The sequence below is a fragment of the Urocitellus parryii genome, chromosome 3, assembly GCF_045843805.1.
Source record: "Urocitellus parryii isolate mUroPar1 chromosome 3, mUroPar1.hap1, whole genome shotgun sequence".
NCBI lineage: Eukaryota > Metazoa > Chordata > Mammalia > Rodentia > Sciuridae > Urocitellus > Urocitellus parryii.
Window position 1 is genome coordinate 131,282,482 of NC_135533.1, and position 19,233 is coordinate 131,301,714.

At 42.3% G+C, this 19,233-nt stretch overlaps 1 pseudogene; it reads right to left on the reverse strand.

Annotated features, from left to right (window-relative positions):
* Positions 1 to 1,837: 1,837 nt before the first annotated feature.
* LOC144253756 (transmembrane protein 132B-like) lies at positions 1,838 to 17,005 on the reverse strand (annotated as a pseudogene).
* Between the last annotated feature and the right edge of the window lie 2,228 nt (positions 17,006 to 19,233).

Consider the following 19,233-nt stretch of genomic DNA (forward strand, 5'->3'; position numbering starts at 1 on the left):
ACCTTATAGCCTGGATGACTTCCACCTAGATATCCCTAAGAGAACCACAGCACTCTGACAGCCCTGTGCTCCCTGAGGAAGTGATGCCACCCACACATTTGACATGGTCACTAAGCACAAAGTTTCCCTTAAAAGAAGAGCCCAAGGTCCTGAAAGCACTTATTCTCGAGATAGCATGCACATTCAGGCTGCCCAAGGGCACATTCCTTGTTTCCTAAACAAATCTCTGCTGTGCCTGTTTTTGACACAGTCTGGATTTTTTTTCCTGTGAGGTGTGTGAGGCCCTGCAAGGGCCTCTCTTCTGGGAGACCTCCTGAGACCCCTCACTGGTGCTAAAAGATGTTCCTAAGGAAGCTACGATGTCCAGTATCTGTTTGCAGCCATTTCAATTTATTTAATTGACGAGCTGTCTCGTTCTCTTATTCGGAAGCTTGCTCTAACTCCATTTCATACCACTGTTTCAACCACTGCTTATTTTTTCAAAAAGAATGGAGACTGATTTTTTTTTCTTCCTCCCCTTCTTCTTGATAACTGAATCTTGAGGTTTAGAGTGGCCATTTATTTTCATCACTGTATTGAGTGTGCTCATTGCTTTCCTACCTCAGGACACATTCTGTGATGTTTTCTCTTGGCCAGAAGCACAGATGCGAATGTTTTCCTGGTCACTGAATAGATGGATTTCCATCCTGCTAAACAGAATCTCATCTGTGCTTTCTCTATTCTTCTTGAGTAAAATGGCAGTTTAGTCTATATCTGTTTTTAAGGAATCTTCTTTTCGTGAATGTCCACACCTGTTTCATATTTGAGTCTAGTGAGTGAAATTTTTCCACAAAATATTTATGTGACTAGGTGTTTTAAGTGGGCCCTTTTCCCTTAGGCGTGGGCTCTACAATGTCCCACATGGATTTTCAGCTACTGTGTAATTAAAACAAAAATTTTTTGTGGTTCACAGATATTCCCCAATTTTTGCAAAATTCATGTGAATCTTTTTCACTGAATGTTAATATTTTTTTTAAAAAATCTGCCATGCAATGTTGATTTAAGATGTGTCAATGAGAAAACAAGGGCTACAGAAAATGAGGATTCAGTTACTTTGTATCCATAAACAGTAGTGTGAAGCAGAGAAGGGCCGGGAATTCAATCTGGATGTGGCAAGGCTGGTTCCAGGGAGCCCAACTCCTGTCTCATCCAAGCAAATGTCAGTTAAATGAGAGAAACCATGTATGTTTCAAAAAGCCTCCCAGAAGTCAAAAATAAAACGATAAACAACTCTCCCCAAAAACAAACAACAGGCGTTGGTATAAATGTGCATAAAAACAGTGGGTAGAGCACATCACCAAAAAGGGTGGCCACATTCACTCACCTGTCACAGAAGAGTTCTCAGGCCCAGAGTAAGACTTGTCCATGCACCTGACTGATGTCAAACTATAGAAAAATTAACCATCAGACTCCTCCCAATTCTAAACATTTGTTTGTCTTGAGTTGGCGGATAAAGTCCTTGGTGGAGAACTCGGCACACTGGTAATGAGGGAGTACCAGGTGGTGTGCGACTGCTGACCCAGTGCTGCAACAATACTACAGGGGCCATGCCAGGTGCTCATCCTGGCTTACACACAAGCTGCACTAACTCTTCAGGCCACTTCCATGTGCTTAGAAGAGGACCCTGCCCCCTGCCTCCCTGCCCCCACACACCAGGCTTCAACAAATAAATCCTTATTAAATCACCCTCTGTTGCTGAACAAGCTCATGGCTCCAGCTGTTTGAAAAACAGAAGTCACAGCAGTGAATTCAAATATAACACAGTATTTCAAGTCCTGGGAGTCCCCAGCCCCATGTCCTAGCAGACCCACTTGATGGAGTTGGTGTACGGGCCCCCATCCTCGGGGAGGATGGTGGTGTAGGAATTAAACTTGACCCTCTTCCTCTTTGGGCCAGAAGAGTTTACAGGTTCATTTTTCATCTCTTTCTCATAGACATAGTCAGAAGGTCTGAGCAGCTGACTGTGGAAGGGCTTCTGGGAACCTCCATTCAGCAGGTTCCTCTCCTCGAACTGCAGCCCCCTGTCTATCATGGTCATGCACTCCTCCGAGGGGAGTGTGATGTCCACTGGGTTCTCCAAAAGCTCCACCTCATTTCCAAGCCAGACCCAGTCATGGGAGTGTGTTGGGAGCCGGCGACTGCACCCTGAATATGGCGCTGGTCTCTGCTTCCGCTTCGTTAGTGGTTAGAGTTGTTAGAAGTAAACAACTCCTTGTAAGGCTGTGGGGCTGGGCTCTGGCCTGCTTCCGCTGCGCTGTACCTATTAGACTTTTCCACGTGGTGCTAGTTCATTGGCGGGGCTGGGTACTTAAGCTAGGGCAGACCGACCGCTCGCTCTCTTGTTCCTGTTTTCTCATCATGATTCAAAGGTCCTGAGTAAACTGCTGAAAGAAGAATCCTGTGTCGTGTTTCCCTTGCCGGCGTGAGGGGTCGCGACAGTTGGTGGCCCGAGAGGGGAAGAATACTCCTGGAACCCAGGATCCAGAACTTTCAGCAGTCTGGGTGGTGCACCGGTAAGTTCCCAGGTAAGTGGGAATCTGCAAGCAAATAGCGGAACGCTCCTCTGTAGATAAAGAGAGAGCGGGGAAAATAATAGAACGGGATGCTCCTCTGTAGATAAAGAGAGAGCGGGGCTTTTGTACTTTCACTTTCTTTATAGTTTTGAAAACATTATGGGTGTTACCTCTTCAAGCCCAATTTTGTTGGCCCTGGATGGGCTGCTATGTTCAAAAGGACTTAAGGTGGAGCAGAGTACTTTGCAGATGTTTTTAAGAGAAGCTGATATAGCGGCTCCTTGGTTTGCTTTTTCAGGGAGTCTTACGATTCCCAGCTGGGACAAATTAGGGAAAGATCTGGATTTCGCTTATGAGCAAGGTACTTTAGAGGATGGCGTTATACCACTTTGGAAATTGGTTAGAGAATGTATAGCAGACGGTAAATGCCAGGAAGCTGTGGGTGAGGGTCAGGCCGTTCTTGAACAACTACATGAGGAAAAGTCTGAGGGGTCATATAGCGAAGTGGCAGAGAGTATTAAGAGTAAGAGTGGTGAAAAGGCAAAAGAGCCTGAAAATAAAAATAGGAGAAGGCTCTATCCTGACTTGACAGAACTAAAAACACCCGAGGACACAAGTGGCTCAGAGTTCTGAGGACCTTGATATATTGTTACAGCAACTACGTAAGATAAAAATGAAAAGGAAAAAAAGGGAGACACAAAGCATGAAAGCCTCCTGTGAGAAGGGGGATAAATCTAATTTTGATAAATCTAATTCTGAGGAGGAGGTTGAGAATTTAGAAGAAGATGCAGTGCCTGTTGCATCGCCCTCATATGTGAGGGGAGTCCAAAGCTCCGGGAGAACTTTTCATGCACAGGTTTGGAGAACAGTTAATACAGACATGGGACTAGCGTACCCGGTTTTTCAGGATGCTAATAGGGGAAGATACCATGAGCCTTTAGATTTTAAAATAGTTAAAACCTTGGCAGAATCTGTTCGCACTTATGGTGTAGATGCTGCTTTCACTCTTACTCAGGTGGAGGGGCTTACGCTGATTTGGTACATTTACTACAATTAAAGGGTTTGCTTATTTCACCTGATGGAGTGCAGACAGGAGACTCTGTTGATTGTCTTGGTGCTGGTATCTCTTGTGGGGCTATTTCACCCCAAAAAGGTAATTCTTAGGACTGATAATTTGCATACATTAGGTGATTTTCAAAAATTATTGGGTGACATAAATTGGATTAGGGGTTACTTACATATTCCCAATGTTGAATTAAAACCCTTGTATGAAATTCTTAAAGGTGATTCAGATCTTACTTCCCCTCGACATCTTACTGAGGAAGCCAGGTCAGCGTTGCTTAAAGTGGAAGAGGCTATACAACATGCCAGCCTTTGCAGGCTTCAAGAGGATAAGTCTCTTCAATTATTTGTGCTCGCCACTGTACGGCAACCTACTGGAGTTTTGTGGCAAGATGGTCCTTTGTTGTGGATACATCCACGTATATCCCCTGGAAAATCCCTTGAGTATTATCCTGATGCAGTTGCTTCTTTAGCTATGTTAGGGATACAACAAAGTATACAATTTTTTGGTTTTCCTCCAATGTCTGTGATTGTCCCTTATACGTGTCAACAAATTCAAGTTTTGTGTGCTAACCTGGATAATTGGGCTATATTACGATGCTGTTTTCCAGGAGAAATAGATAATCACTATCCTTCACACTCTCTTATTACATTTGTTAAGGAACATCCTATCATTTTCCCAAAAATCACTTCTTCTACGCCTATCCCAGGAGCTGCAAATATCTTTACAGATGGATCTAAAACTGGTATTGGAGCCTATGTGGTAAATGATCAACCTCCTATCCAACATCAGTTTGCTCCTGGCAATCCACAATGGGTGGAGCTGCAAATTGTCATAAAAGTATTTGAACAATGTCCATTTCCTTTTAATTTAATCTCAGATTCTGTTTATGTAGTTCAAGCTTTAAAGGTGTTGGAAGCAGTGGGTCCCATACACACATCAGGAGTAATGTCTTCCCTTTTTCTCCATCTTCAAACATTGATTTGGAATCGCTCCGCCTGTTTTTACCCCTTGCATATTCGAGCCCACACAGGTTTACCGGGTGCTCTTTCTGCTGGCAATGCCCAAGCTGATTTTGCTACTCGTCCTTCTTGGGTGTTCCCTATTTCCTCCTTAGATCAAGCTAGAAACTTTCATAGTAAATTTCATATTAATGCACGAGCACTTCAGAAGCGCTTTACTATCTCCCGTGCTGATGCTCGGCAGATTGTTTTGGATTGTCCTAATTGTATCATTTTACATCATTCCTCTTCTGTGGGCGTAAATCCTCGTGGTTTGTGGCCTTTAACTATATGGCAAATGGATGTCACTCATGTTCCCGACTTTGGCAAACTTAAATATGTCCATGTGTCTGTAGATACTTGTTCTGGCATTATCCATGCTTCTGCTTTGTCTGGTGAAAAGGCTGGAAATGTTATCACGCATTGCTTGGAAGCCTGGGCAGCCTGGGGATTACCACAGACCATTAAGATGGACAATGGTCCAGCGTATACTGGACGACAATTTTCTTCCTTTTGCAACCAGATGGGTATCCAGCTTGTCCATGGATTACCCTACAATCCACAAGGTCAGGGTATTGTAGAGCGTGCTCATAAGACTCTAAAAGAGATGTTAATAAAACAAAAACGGGGAATTGGCTTAGGCCACACCCCGAAAGAACGCCTCTCCTTGGCTCTATTCACTATTAATTTTTTGAATCTGGACATCCAAGGGCGCTCTGCTGCGACTAGGCACTGTTCGCCCTCTGCCCCGAACTTTGGGCATGTTAAGTGGAAAGATGTACTTTCTGGACAATGGTATGGGCCTGATCCCGTGCTGGCAATGGGCACGAGGTTCTGTCTGTGTTTTCCCACAGGACTGAACGGAACCGTTGTGGGTGCCAGAGCGCCTCGTGCAGAAAGTTCTTCAAGCCCCATCAGGAAGGAAGAATGAAGATGAACAAGATGAGGTGCTTGATGCTTCTCCTGATGGTGATCAGACATGAGGTTGTCTGGACTGCAGAACGACTCCTCTGGGCGGTGGTAAAGACGTGGCCATATCCATTGCCCGTTACTTCTCAGGCTGGTGTACTTCTATTTTTCTTCACTACTAATGGCTCTGCCACCATGAATTGGCAGAACTTGCCTATGGATACTGTAGCAACTATTGATAACTCTTCTACTGTTTCATTATTTGACACATTGTGTTTCTCTGTACATGTTGATTGCTCTGATTCCATACCTTGTATTATGTTAACCAATCAATCTTCGGGCTGGTTTGATAGTGATGGTTCCCGGGACTCAAATGGTAATGCTACTGTAATCAATGGTGTTTTTCCTGCTAAGGTATTGAGAGCCAATACTTCTATTCCTCAACAACCGGCGTTGTTGCCCCGTAGTACTTATACAATGCTGGAATGCCTCTTTGGAGGACTCTGTTGTGGTAGTACGTGTGCCCTCCTACTTGCCTTTACCTGTGTCTATTGATGATGATAATTTGCCTGTATTATTTCAAAGAAACAAAAGAGACTTTGGTATAACTGCAGCCATTGTGGCAGCCATCGCAGCTTCTGCTGTTGCGGCGGCCACTGCCGCCGCGGCTCTCGCCACTGCTGTGCGTACTGCTGATGCTGTGAACAAGCTTGCGGGTACTGCTGCAACAGCCATGGAGACTCAGACTATGATGAATCAACATCTATATCATGGCATTGTGCTTCTCAACCAGTGGGTAGATCTACTACAAGACCAAGTGGACATTTTGAGTCAAGTACTCACTCATGGGTGTTTATTGCCCATGGATGGACTACAAGAAATTGTTAGAGTAAATAAGACACGAGTCCATATTGCTCCTGTGAAAGATGTAATATCATGGTTGTCTAAGTCTTTTAGTTTCTTGAAGCAATGGGCAGGCATGGGTGCGTTGGCTGTGGTCCTGGTACTTGCCATTGGATTGTGCCTGTGGTGTCTGGTTCGTATGCGCAAGCGGCAGCGGGTGCAGAATCTTATGCTTGTACAAGCCTTTGCCGCTTTAGAGGCAGGACAGTCCCCTCAAGCATGGCTCACCATGCTCAAGTGATCGACACAGCACAGGGTGCAAGGCAAGGCACTGCATTTGGGAGCTCTAGGTTTGAGTCCCAAGAAAAGCATGTCCTATTGCATGTGGGTTTGATGTCGACGCCCCACCTCCATGAAAAAGGGATCGGTTGGAATGGTGACTCGCCTGGGGAGGCGCCCCTCAGGAGTGTGCCATTATTTACGGCCACTTTTGCACAATGGAGATAGGACCTCTACTTTTACCTGTTGCTTGTAAAACAAAAAGGGGGAACTGTTGGGAGCCGGCGACTGCACCCTGAATATGGCGCTGGTCTCTGCTTCCACTTCGTTAGGGGTTAGAGTTGTTAGAAGTAAACAACTCCTTGTAAGGCTGTGGGGCTTGGCTCTGGCCTGCTTCCGCTGCGCTGTACCTATTAGACTTTTCCACGTGGTGCTAGTTCATTGGCGGCTGGGTACTTAAACTAGGGCAGACCGACCGCTCGCTCTCATTCCTGTTTTCTCATCATGATTCAAAGGTCCTGAGTAAACTGCTGAAAGAAGAATCCTGTGTGGTGTTTCCCTTGCCGGCGAGGGGTCGCGACAGGAGTGGGGGATGTTTCCCTGCTCGCTCACCACAAGCCTTTTGTGTCTGTACTCTGAGGCAAACGCCATGCAGTTGATCAGGAAGACCAGGATGGCCAGGCAGAAGATGCAGAGCAGGGCATACTGCTGATCTCCAAGTCCGTCAAGCCCCTTGAGGCCACTGTAAGGTCACCAGGGCTACTGGATTCTAGAAACTTCCCGTGGGTGGGGAAGCTGGTGAAGGCATCTGCACCACCACTCTTGAGTAGCTTCTTGTCCTTCCCCTCCGCAGGCAGTAGCAGGGCTGCGCTCCTGTTTGTGGGAGGCCAACCTTATGGGTGACTGAGTTACACTCCCCAGCTGGGTGCTGAGGCACTCAGTCACAGAAATGGGTGTGTCTTGCTACAGCCCCCTGGGTGAAGCTATGCTCACCTGTTCCTTTGTAATATAACCCCTTGCCCTGTTTAGGATGGAATCTTCCATGGAAGTGCCTTGTGTGTGTCCCCTCCTCTTACTGTGCCCTTGGGTGTGGCCTACCCAGGTGTCAGTCAACCTGCTGACAGTGGACATCATGAAGATAGACTCAGCCCCCTGAAACCTGACCCCTTGCCTCATTTGAATAGCTTCTCCTCAATAAAAGGGGTCAGCTTGTGCTCTCTCTCTCTCTCTTTCTATGGTCAGAGGAGCCGTCACAGCAACCCCAAAGAAAAAGGTATTTGTGTCTCTTGTGTGGTTATTTTGTGCAGCCCAGTTAGCCCAGTTTAACTAGAGTGACCCCTGAGCCTTTTAGTGGAGAGAACAGAAACCTGGTAATTGGCGTCCAATGTGGGCTGAAAGGTCTGCATCTTTGGAACAAAAGGGACAAATACTGGCTCCTAAGGGGACTCCAATTTAAATATTAAAGAAAGTTAGTGAAGTTGAAAGTTCTCTCCAGAAGTTAAGCATGCTTAGGATTGCAGAGTATTGTGGGCAGAATTGTAGGAAGTAAGTGAATTAGACAAAAGGAAAATCTGTGACGTTAAAATTTTTAATATTGGGGTATAATTGTAGAGACTCTAAATAAATATAGTTATTAAGATGATTGATGGGCTATGTTGTTGAGTTGAGTCCTCTCCATGGAAAGCGTGCTTTTGTGGATTTTTAAAAATTGTTTTTATAAATCTTTATAAAAGATTTTTTGGGGGCTAGGATTGTTGTTCAGCGGTAGAGTGCTTGCCTAGCATGGGCGGAACCTGAGTTCCATCCTTAGTGTCACATAAAAAAAAAAGAGAGAGAGCTAAAAAAAAAAAAAAAAAAAGGGAGATTTTTTTGGCCTTTGTGTTCTAGAAGTTTGCGCTAGGAGAGTGAGAAAAAGGGCGAGAAAATGTGATGTTTACCTGGAGAGAAATAAGTTTCAATTTTCTATTGTTTTTGTCAATACTCAGAAAGTATGTATGGACCTTTTTACTACATGATTGTCCTCTGAATCAGAATGGCTGTAACTCAGTTGCTGGGGACAAGAGACTAACTGCTGCTGCTTGTTGCTCCCTATGGGGTCCTAGCCCCTGTGGCCAGCAGTGCTTTTAACCCTTGAATTACTTGACCTAAATTCCAAATACAGACTAACTTAAGATCTGATGGTAATGCTAGTGTTTGCTGCTAAAAAACCTTTGGAGCACCCATGTGCCACAGAAAAAAAGTGCAGGATGTACACGAGCTGCAACCACAGGTCGCAGAGACAGAATAAGCTGCAACCGCAATAGGATCTTGGCCAGGCGGGGTAAACGCAGACAAAATCAAACAAAATGCAATTGGCTAGGAAAACTTGGGGAACTTTTGCCCTGACAATGGGCAGCAGACTCCATGTTGTTTGCATCACCATGGTAACCTTGGGGTGCCTGGCAAGAAGAGCAGGCTTCCTAGTGTCACCTCCCACACTTTCACGGGCTTCCGATTGGTTCTTCCACAGTCACTCAGACAGGACTTCTAGTCCCGCCTTCCAGCCACTAACCTGTACTACTGTGTTTCAGATTTCTACCAGAGCTGTTCAAAGCCTGTATTAAAATTTAATTCCACAGGTTTCTATGTTGCAGCCCTAAATTTAAGTTAGTTCTGAGTTAAATAACCTGACTTTTCTCTATAGTTGTGTTACTAAATAATGTTCTATTGATGAGAGATATCAAACATGCTTCTTTATATTTTACTTTTAATTTTGGAGGTTATGAGGATGCATTTGCTCGCCACAGGAACAAAGCCGGCAATGTTCCTGTGATGACCAAAAAATCCTTATTCTCATTCCTAACTATAAAAAAAATAAAAATGTATACTCAAGGATCTTATTTCAGTTACATTAAGTGACGTCACATAGAAGAGTGCACTCCTAGTTAAAAATAAATTAAAATGGATCCAAATATTTTAAGACCACGTGGTTACATAAAGTTAATACAATTATAAGTTATGTTCTTATTCTTAATATATACTTTCTTAGATATTTAGATAACCTATATTTGTTAATCTATAAAATAATTAGCACATGCCTAATTGATTAGTTAATATATATTTGCCTAATTGTTTTTCTTCAACAGAAAACCCATAATTTATGTTTTATATCTACATTTATCACATACTCTGCCCCTTCAGTTACAGATATTTGAGATAAATGTATTTACTATAAATTTGCTTTTAAGTGAAAATACAATCTTCAAGTAGTTTCTAATTCTCAAAGTTACTGTTCAAACTCATAAGATGATAAATAATTATAATTATGTCTACAAAATATATAAAAAGATTTTAACTATATTTTCATTGATATTTCTTATCAAAGTACAATAATTTGTTTATAGATTCTAAGGTTTTCAGAAATTGTTCCAAAGTATAACCAAAAAATTTTTTCTAAAAGAAAAAGATGATTCAACAAAAAAAAGCATACATGGATCCTAAAAAGAAGAAAGAAATCATCTTTGGGTAAAACAAGGTCTTTATATTCATATTTCAATGATAAAAGTATTTTCCTAAGTAAAAAAGATTTTTATATTATTATCTAAACAGATGATGTAAAAAGTTACAATGATTAAAAAAGAGATTTATATATACTAAACTGACTCTAATTAATTTAAGGGTATTTCAGGCTATTTTCCTAATTTAATTATACTAATGTGAGCTAAGATTTTGTCCATATTTTGACATGATAAGCACCTATTAAAATGTAAGTTTATTTCTTTAAAAAAAGATCCTTATTGCCTAATAATTCTTACTGTTTAAGACAAAGATTAATTTTGGTACATAAATTCACATTATTGATTAAACATTAAGTATATTAAACTACTAATTTAAATCCTGATCTTAACAATTGTCCTTAGAGACTAAAATTGATTGATTCTAAGACACTGAGATACTAATTTTTACATATTTTGTTTGTTAGATAATTATAAAATAAAAACCCACAACATTTTATTAAGACTAAGTTTCTCCAAATTAAAGTTATATATTAAATTTAAACAATAAACGTTACAAACTTAAAAAAATTCATTGATATTATGTAAGTTCTCTGACTAGATCTATTGTCCATAAAAAATACAGTAAGATTTATACACTGCTCCCTACACAAAAAAAAAATAACCTTAATCATATTTTTAAAGGAAATTAAGAGATACCTATTTAAAGGATAATATTCTAAAATATAGAGATTTTGAGACCTTCTCTCAAAAAGATTGAGGATTCTTTCTAAATTGTTAGAATGGATCGACTAGTCTATATTAAAAAATTTTAATAATCAATAAAAGGTAAATCTATTCTTAGTTATTTAAATACTTGTACTATTATCTATAACTTAAGCTAATAATACTATAACTTATGCCAAGCCTTTAATCAATTTTATTAAATAAGGAAAAGGGGGAATACAGGATCCCAGAGAGACACTAGATTTTACAAAATACTTTAAATGTTTTTTCTTAAATTGTAATATTGAGAGTCTTAATGTTACTGAACATGATTCAGTAAATTAAATCAGATATCAAAGGAGAGTTTAAACCATTCATCATTATAATGACTAAGAAACCTGGCACAGGAAGGTAAATTTCCAGCTACAGAGTTTATAGCCATGCAGCTTCATGAGCTTGTCAGGTAAATAAAAATTATGAAAAGACTTGTATGGACCCATTTCCCAGGTCCACCTTTAATGTGTCTTGCAGTGTGGACTGGAAAGTCCACCCATGAAACTAGATTAATTGTCCTGACTGTAATGGTCAGTTATACCTATATATTGATTCTATGGTAAACAGACTGTCTGAAAGTATCTTTTGAGAAAAAGACAGTGTTGAAATAATGGATTGTTCCGCATCTGTAAGGATGGCGGCTATGGACCAGATGTAACACCAACTAAGGGCCAGTTCTGTATGAGGGATCTCCTCTTCATCTGTCTCTCTCAGCTTTGTCACTATATTACTGTTTGTCTGTCTATGGCCTGTCTCCTTCCTTCCTGAATGCATCCCCACTAGCCCAGTGCTGTGAGCTGAGCCCTCCATGGAGAAGAAACCTGAGTTTGCTGATCCTAGGGTAAATGCTGGTGTGGAGGCCACGGGGGCATTATCTATCAAGGAGACAGAGAGCCCTCTTGGGGACGATGCCATGCACACTCCACATCACCCTGTTTGGCCCTGGAGGATGGCTGGTTAGCCAATGACGGGTAAGATTCCTCAAGGGAGGAACAATCTAAGACAGGCACAGTCACAGAGAGGCCATCAGGAGAAAATCTGGGGGCCAACAGAGGTGAGGCAAAGAACCTCACCCCCCCACTGGTGCAAAGGCCTAATTCTTCTCCCCTTCTGAGAGAGGTCTCCTGCCCCATGGCTGCTTTGCTCCCCACATCCAGCTCAGATCAGAACCCTAGTGACAGAGACCTACTCACCACAACAGGAGGCAAATGCAGCTACAGGAATGGGCCATGTCTGGATGCTTTTCTCTTTCTTGGTTCCCATTTTTTTCTATGTTTTTCCTTTTCCTTTCTTTTCTCATCAGGGTTCTCCTTTGACAATAAATTTAATAGAAGAGGAGAAAATGTTAGAACAGCCTTCAGTTGCAACTAACAGCTACAAGCATATAGAGTTTCCTCACAGTATGGTTACATTAGGCAGAAGATGATTGGCTTATGGATATTATCTTGCTTATGTAGATTGACAGGCACGCCCCACTCAAACCCTATAACAGTTGTGTCATTCCAAAAAGAAACTGAGCTACTGGACACTGACTTGAGGTTTGTCACCAGCCAATTATTACCAGCTCCCGTGACTGAGGTAGCCAAATAGCTGGGCAACAAATTGACCACACCAGTGACAGAAATTTATGCTAGACAGCAGATAAAAAACCCAAGCCAGCCAATTATGCTGGACTTTAGTGACTAAGACTACATTTACCTTGATGGACAATTGTTGGAAAGATTATTAAAATAAATTTTTCCAAGGGTATTTGTATTACTGACAGACCTAATTAACTCCTTAAATATGTGAGTGAAGAGAAAAAATGATAAATATCCTGTAGCCTATAAGAATACAACTTATTGCCTCATTAATTATTGCCAGCTAATATTTCAAAACTATAATATGCTGAAGTTAGTATTCAGGCTTTGAAACAGGTGTATGTCTATTAACCAGACCTAGACAAACTGCTGGTCTCATAATCCTTAAAGTGACTACTTTAAATATTATTCCTTGCTTATTCAATTTTGGCCTTTGTGGCTATGTCTTAAAACTTACAATGTATGGATTTTCTTAATGTTTTACTTAAATTACATCCAACTTCCTTCATGGTCAGATAAGTGTTGATGGAAGGATGAGAACTAAGTAATGATGTTCTAAAAGACAATGTAATGAATAATGTGAGTGAGCCCTTTGCTCTATGGTTTATGGAGAGGCCTAAATGCCATGGCAATGAAAATGTCTGTTACTATGGCCAAAACAATGCGTCCCAATAAAATTGGGAAAAGATTAAAAATCTTCTGATGAGTGTTTGGCAAGGTAATAATAATTCAGATTATTGTGTTGACTGTTATGAAGATAATATGTTTTCTACTAATTCTTTTTGTGTTTCAATAGCAGATTGTGATGACCTTGGACCAAGAGCCAAGTGACTGAAAGAAAATTTCCCAGTTACATTCTTTTTTTATATTAAGAAAGGGGGAATATGTGGGAGGCCAACCTTATGGGTGACTGAGTTACACTCCCCAGCTGGGTGCTGAGGCGCTCAGTCACAGAAATGGGTGTGTCTTGCTACAGCCCCCTGGGTGAAGCTATGCTCACCTGTTCCTTTGTAATATAACCCCTTGCCCTGTTTAGGATAGAATCTTCCATGGAAGTGCCTTGTGTGTATCCCCTCCTCTTACTGTGCCCTTGGGAGTGGCCTACCCAGGTGTCAGTCAACCTGCTGACAGTGGACATCATGAAGATAGACTCAGCCCCCTGAAACCTGACCCCTTGCCTCATTTGAATAGCTTCTCCTCAATAAAAGGGGTCAGCTTGTGCTCTCTCTCTCTCTCTTTCTGGGGACCTTTATGGTCAGAGGAGCCGTCACAGCAACCCCAAAGAAAAAGGTATTTGTGTCTCTTGTGTGGTTATTTTGTGCAGCCCAGTTAGCCCAGTTTAACTAGAGTGATCCCTGAGCCTTTTAGTCATGAGAACAGAAACCTGGCACCTGTTGGTCCTGTCCTCTGGGCCAGCAGGGCCCCCACACTGGAGCCACTCCTGGACCGCTTGCTCCTGGCTCCCTTCCCGCTCTATGGAGTTGCTTAGGTGATCTTTGTATTCCTGGTTCATGCCCTTGATGTCATTGCTGCCTCCTCGGTGCTCCTCCTCGATGCCCGGTGCATCCTTTACCCACAGCAAGAACACTCTTCCTCTTGGTCTTCTGTCAAGGCTCGCTGATCATTATCTCCAATTTGATCAGGGGCCCTTGTCTTTTGCCCTCTGCAACCACAACTGGCCTTGGGACTGTAGGTTTGGTTGAACAGATACCACCATTTCATCCAATGACAAGACAGTTACAGAAAAATCCTTTGGATCATAAATGTCTAAGTGTTACTTACTAAATTGAACAAAATTAAAAGAAAAAAAAACAAAATATTTGTTGTGATAACTCTTCTTCACATTTGCAAATTTTTATCACAGGAATGTTAATTCCCAAACATTCTTTAAGTGTATATAATTAGAAAAAATAAGCCCCAGTGCTCTGTAACCTTAATCCATACTTGAGATACACTGGACTGTCATTAATAATGATCTACATCCCATTAACATGACAAATAAACATTACAGTTTAAAAAGGGCAGGAGAATACACATAGTTTATTTCGTGTCCTACAACTGAATTTTTCTGTGACCCTTCTTAAAGCTTTTTGAAAAATTAGGCCATGCATCTAAGTCATTTCCAAGGGCAACTAATCAGCCATCACACAAGATATCATTTGAACTATGATACATTAGAAATTCAATGCAGATAAAGCCACACAGTGCTGGCTGAAGATTGTTGGGGTAAATGCATTACAATCCTATCCCACTAGAGAGACACAATGCCCCTGATATCTTCTTAAAGTGATTCACTAAAACTCTGAAAATGTGTGAAAGTTTTAGAATTGTCCATAATTACAGTAAGTAGACAGCAATTTGGTGCCTACTTACAGTAGCTGAAATGGAATTTCTAAGTGTCAAAAGCTGCCTGCTTTCATAAAAATGGAAAAATACAATTCTCTGTCATGGTCTATGGTAGACAGTCAATTGCACAGATGAACTTGCTGCCGAGCAAATGGCACAGGGACCTGTGATGGACATTTAAAGAGCATCTGAGAAGAAGTGTTCCCCATGCATTGGGGGCAGACTGGGGAAGAGGCAGGGAGACATGTCGGGTGCCATCTTGGCTGCGCATGCCCTCTGCTGATCACCTTTGGGACATGAAGACTGAGAGGGACAAGCTCTCTCCATTAGCCAGGGTCTTAAAGGTCTCTGGGAACTCATCTCTTTAGGAACTTGAAGAACCTCCCAGGGAACCATTCTCTTATCTCTGGTGGAGACTTGAGAAGAGAGTGAGGAGGGAGAAGCAGCATATGCCTGTCACTTGCTGTGGACCAGCCACACTGGAAATTCACTGTCTTTTCGGAGAAGATGGAGCTAGACAGATGGAGGACATTCTAAAGTGACACCAAGAACTCTTGTCTCTGCTCATTAAGGTGCCACTAAATAAAAAGCACCAGAGGTAAAATAGGTATAAGAAAAATGAACCTCTAAATTATAAGCACGTTTTATTTTTAATTGCAATTTTATCATAATCACTTAAAACACTGTAATTAATGTTTTCACCAAAATATTTCCTAATTCACTTTCAAAAGAAAACGTTTGCTGAAATGATTTTTAAAACTTTCAATAATTGCTTGATTTCACCTTCCAATTAAAGCATTCCTAAAAAGGACAACTTACAGCATTTTTTTCTTTGACTTAAAGAATAAATTGATTTTAAAGAGTAGTAACTGTGTGTATGCTTTAAAAGAGATCTTGGTTGATTTATCAGTAAAGATTATTACAAAAATGATGCAGATCTTGGTGCTGGATATTCAGAATAAAGAATCATAAATTTAAAAATTAATCTGTGCTCAGAGAGTGATGCAAAGATAGGAAAGCTGTTGAGAAGATGGTTCCATCATCCCCTCTACCCCATAACCCTCCAAGTATGGCCTCCACGTTCATGCATAGAGGTGGGCAGTCCCTATGACAGATCTGAGGGCCCCAGGAAAGCACAGCAGGAAAGGGGGTTTTATGGCCTAAAACTATCAATTCGTCTTTCTATTTTTAATTTAGTTCTAGAGGACATATTGCGTTAAAGCTGCACATATTAAACAGACATTAGAAAACAACTCAATTGTAGACTAACACTTTACAGTGAGAATTTATAGTTTTATTGAGAATATCTGTTGCTCAATTTCCAAAATATCATTCCATCAGTATTAGCTAGAAAATTCTTACCACAGGTGCATGAGGAAAGATACAAGATCTGATAATTTCATATTTTCAGCAAGAAATCATTTTTTTCATGTTCTTAACCACTGCCCATGTCCAATACAGTTAAAGAATTCAATTCCCTCAATGTTACACAAAATTACATATAAGAGGTTGTGAGGGGAAAGGGGGGGGACAAGAGAGAGAATTGAACAACTCAGATGAGGTAGAGAGGGAAGATGGGAGGGGAGGGGAGGGGGGATAGCAGGGGATAGGAAAGGTAGCAGAATACAACAGACACTAATATGGCATTATGTAAAAATGTGAATGTGTAACTGATGTGATTCTGCAATTTGTATTTGGGGTAAAAATGGGAGTTCATAACCCAATTAAATCAAATGTATGAAAGATGATATGTCATGAGCTTTGTAATGTTTTGAACAACCAATAAAAAAAAGATTGTTATAAATTATATCATGACAATAAATTCTTGCAGCAGAAAAAAAAAAGAATTCAATTCCAAATTTAGAAAATAAAATCCTCACCGTTTCTCTGTCTTCAGTAACACAGAAAGTGGAGGCTTATATTTGTAGGAAAACAGCTTGCATTCATTTTTTTCAGCTTAGCTTTTTCTACTAAAAGAGGTCACATTGATGATGTTCATTTATTTTTTCTCAGCATCATCTTGTGAGATAGAAAAATGCAGATCATTTTTTTCATCTCACAGACAATGACATGCTGGGAGAGGTTAGGGCTCCTGCCTGTGCTATCCATACACCAAATGGCCTCAGAGAACCTTCCACTCCCCAATCTTTCAGTCCACACCTTCAGCCACCTGAGCCATCATGATATTCCTGAAGGGCACTCATTTCCCTTGAGTCCAAGGAGCTTTGGGAATGTGACTAGATGCCATAGTCCACATTCCGGGGGCAGCTGAATGCCTCTAATGTCTTCTCATTCCTGTAGCTGCACATCAGGTACTATGGCTCCTTCTCAAAATCAGGATCCTCCTAACTTGAGAGGCTCCAGTAAAACCCAGGACACAGAGTTGTCTTGGTGTTTCTTCCTGCTGCAGATATTAGCGTCCACTCAAAGTCTCACTGGACTCCTCTTGGTGACCATCACGGCTCCCCAGAGAAGTGAGGCAAATTCTGGCTGTGGACAGGAGGGCAAAAGAGACCTCCATGCGGGGCTTCCTGGTCCTCCAAGAAGGGGCAGCAGACACCTGATCCTCCTCATTCCAACTCCATCTTGGTTTTGGGAATCAAGGTTGGAGGGAAAGCTCAGACCCAGCAGGGAGCACTGGAACCCCAGGCCCTGGCATGTCTCCTCCTGGGCAAGGAGCCTGCCTAGGGCGTCATGTGGCTGCCTGGGGAGGGCATGGAGTCAGTGAGCTGAACATACTCTAGGCCCAACCCCTTCCTTACCTGGTGCGTCACAGAAGCCATGGGCCCAAACCTGCAAAACAGTGACCAAGTCTAAAGTCATTTATGATGTCACTGTGAGAATGAAGAGAGCTAATTCATGCAAAAAAGTCACTGAGAACATTCCAGGTTGAGGAAAATATCAAGACCTTCCCTGTCCCCTGCCTGTAGTCACCTTTGAATGTCCCCAAAAAAACATCCTGGGAATGCTGGCTTCTTTGGGAGTGGCTGGCTCAGGGGAACTTGGTGATCTCTCTTATCTCCAGGTGCACATCCTCTGGGGGTCTGGCCCATCCTTGGGAAGATGAAGCCAGGCTAAGTCCTGAGGGCTGTTGGAGCAGTGTCTTCTGTGTTCTATTTGCTGGTATTTAAAGAGGCCCACTAGAAGCAAGAACTTTGGAGCCTCAGTGGTGGAGAGGGTGCTCTGCCAGGACTCCCCAGTTGGGACCCTGAGAAGAAGGTCGCACAGCTACCTGGCTTCAGGGGTTGGTGCTTTACCAACCTGGTGGGATATTCTCTTCCCCTTCTCTCCTTCCACTGTGCTTTCATGTTATTGCTGAAGTCAATGCTGCTGTGTACAAGGAGAGAGCCTTTACTGCCTAATTCAGCAGGTTCAATGTCACAGACATCTTAGAGCAGGCCCATGGGCACTCCCCACGTTAGATCATGGCCCCCATTGGATGCTCTACTCACACAGCCTGGCTCTGTTCTCTCCAACTCCTATTATTATTATGGTTCTTTTTGATCTGAGGAGCTTCCTAACAGGGAAGATGGGCAGGGCAGCCATCAGCCCAGCCAGGCACTCTCAGATACCAACACAAGAATCTAAGGACTTTATTTATAGAGATAAGCTCCTTAGACTCTCATTCAGTCTTTGTTCCCAAGACTGGGGAACAAAGGTGGCTACACACACACCTCCATTTGCACTTCTATTCTTTCTGGAAAACCAGAACCTCAGTCCCCAGACCACCCAGTTCTGCAATCTGGTTAAGCCTACACACTAAGGAATCTGCTGACTCGAACACTCCATTTCTTGAGCCCACACCATTTCTAAAGTCAAGTGTGTGTGTTGGGGGTGGGGCACAGATCACTTAGCTCTTTGTGGTGCTTAGAGAAGTTTCATCTTTATTTTCTCCTTCACCCACCCCTTCAGAGTATTTGCAATGGGGCTCTCATCAGTCTCTCTGAAATACTAGTTGTGGAAATAGCATTATAAAAAGTAAGTTGCTGGTGCTAAAAAAATTTTAGGACAATGATGGGGAGCAAGAGATTGCAGGTTCACTTCTAGAATGACCTCCAAAGCAATGAGCCAGCTACTGTCCAAGTGAGGGTACCATCATAGTTTCACAGGTCAGCAAGGAAGTCACGTGCCACACCAGCCTGCATACCCCTGCAGCTTTGGAGACCACGCCTGCATGGGCTCCTTGCCCTCTCCTAGTGGCAGAGGACTTAGCCTGGGTATTGGAGAGGGTGCAGTTTCTGGGTGCGTGGTGTGCCTGTTGCTCAGCAACATCTCACCACCACCTGTCTCCACATGGATCCTGAAGCTTGTCACCTAACACAGCTTCTCCTGTCTCACATTCAGAACCTGGTCCTGGAACACAAAGGGGATCTCTCAGGCCCTGTAGGTCCAGGTGCTCAGGGATTC